The sequence below is a fragment of the Galeopterus variegatus genome, unplaced genomic scaffold (assembly GCF_000696425.1).
Source record: "Galeopterus variegatus unplaced genomic scaffold, G_variegatus-3.0.2 Scaffold3786, whole genome shotgun sequence".
Lineage (NCBI taxonomy): Eukaryota > Metazoa > Chordata > Mammalia > Dermoptera > Cynocephalidae > Galeopterus > Galeopterus variegatus.
In genome coordinates, this window is record NW_007729897.1 from 95214 (window position 1) to 97403 (window position 2190).

The window sequence follows — 2190 nt, forward strand, 5'->3', positions numbered from 1 at the left end:
ATATTTATTCAATTACCTGACCATCAGGCTACACAATTCTGTTCCAGAAAGATGCACTTCCCTATAACAACCCAGTAACCCTCTTTCCTCTTCCACAAGAAGAAACACCTGTAAGACTTTTACATTAGGTATAGTTTGTTGGTTATACACTAAAAAAAGAATGAACAAGCCAGGGTCCAGTTTCATAAACCAAATAAAACATTTTAAGCCAGCTCCTTAGCATTTTTCTTTGATAAGAAATGCTTTCAACTAGAAATTTAACCACTTTTAACAAAAACCAAACTCTTGCTACCTAACAGTTCCGGAGTTCTTCATTCCACAATATTTCTGTCACATACATATAGCCCATTTTATTCCTCATACTTTGATTTGATAATAACACATTCATGCAGAAATGTTAGAGAATGTATGTTAAAACAAATGACAAAGTAAATAACTAAAGAACTTGAGCTTTTCTTTTAATTATATCTGTATTTTATTTATATTTAAACCCTACAAAGGGGCTGCCTCAGCATCCCAAAGCAAACAACAGGCAGACTTATATAATGCCTTTATGAGACATACCGTAAAGCTACAAACTTAATGATGAGCAAACCCCATATTCAGGTCCCATAAACCAAGGACCAGCTTCAAGAAGGCAAGAAACTCAACGGCTGTCTGACAAACAGAAAACCCATCAGCAAAGCAGCAGGCAGGTTCACTACGCTTAGTGAACCACAGGACAACTGATGATATTTGTACCGACCTAGTAAAATAAACCATGTTCAGAAATTAGACTTGTACATATTCTGCCTAAAAATTCTCCTACAAAAAATACATGTGAATTCAGGTGTTTGTGCCTAGGTATGTGGGTAAACAGCCATCACGACGTATTTGGCCACTGAAGGTGGAAGACCACTACACAATTCACTTAAAACGTCACATCACCGCATGCTTCTTATACCATCTTCATACGCTTGAAATTCCATGCATGCATTTAGGAAGTAGTATGTTTTCTATTCAACGTCTTTAAAGGTAATAAACTTCTCACCTGTTGTTAATAAATGTTGGCTTCTTTTTTGCTTTACGAATGAAAAACAAAAACAAAACCAACAGCCCTACGTATTTCATTTCACAAAGAATGTGGGCAGAGGCTTTCCTTTTCTCAGCCTCCATTCCCTTTGCCTCCTCTTCCTCGTCTACTCCTCAGCAGTCCTGGTTTCACGGGAATAACGGACGGACACAGGCAGATGTGATCGACAAAACCTGTCAAGTGTAACGATTCACCCCACCTTCCGGTCGTTATAAACGCAGCAGGGTTGGCGCTTTTTCTCCCGCGCCCTTAAAGAACCAATTCCACCTCCTCCAGCAAGCAGCTCCGTTCACCCCCCACACCCCGTTTGTCGCACCAAGACACGTCCCCCAACATCTGCTCCTAACTCTGGCCCTCCCCGCCCAAAGACACCCACTCACAGTCCGGGCTGCCTCCTACGCTTAACAAATCGTCCCCATCCAGGGCACTGTTCTCTTCCCATCTCCCCAGAGCACCCCACAATTCCAGTTCTCCTCCCCTCAACCACCCCCCATCCGCACGCCCCTGCCCCTCCTCAGGGCTCCCTCCCCGGCCCCCCGAGGCCGGCCGCCCAGTCCAACCCAAACGTTGGGGAGCAGAGAGGCAGGGCCGTCGTTCTTCGTTTCCTTCCTCCTCACACCAGCCCCTCCCGCCGGGAACAGGCCGGCGTCAGTACCTGAGGCTCCCGGGGAGCTCCCGGCAGCTCTCCCGGGCTGGCTGCGCTGGGCGGGCGGGGGAAGGAGTCGGAAGCCGAGAAAAAAGGCTGGGAGGGGGAGGTAGTCAGCGCAGACCCTGCTTCGGCCGCGGCGCCGCAGCTGCGCCCCCGCTCATCGAGCCGATCGGCGCTCCGCGGCCGGGCCCCAGGCGGAGGGGGCGGGTCCAGGACGCGGAGATCGTCGAGGGAGTCGATTCCGCTCTCTGCTCTTCACCCAGAAGGCTCCCTGGGGATCTGGATCCCCAAGATTATGTTGCGTTTTAGGGGGGAACAACAACTGGTTCTTGGGGACCCGGCTGGGATCGAGCGTGCGTGGAAGGGCTCTCAGGGGAGGTCTGGGAAGCGCTGAGAAGTCACTCAGGGCGGGGCGCTGGGGTTCGTGATTGGGGTTGATGAGGCGTTTATAAGGTGGGCTTTGTGCAAG

At 49.3% G+C, this 2190-nt stretch overlaps 1 protein-coding gene across 1 annotated transcript in view; it reads right to left on the minus strand.

The window, feature by feature from the left end:
- VAMP4 (vesicle-associated membrane protein 4) overlaps window positions 1-1403 on the minus strand; it is a 37416-nt gene extending 36013 nt beyond the window's left edge. Inside the window, exon 1 of the mRNA XM_008585982.1 lies at window positions 1031-1403. The gene's annotated coding sequence lies outside the window, so the exon portion shown is untranslated. The remainder of the gene's footprint in view (window positions 1-1030) is intronic.
- Window positions 1404-2190: the final 787 nt, after the last annotated feature.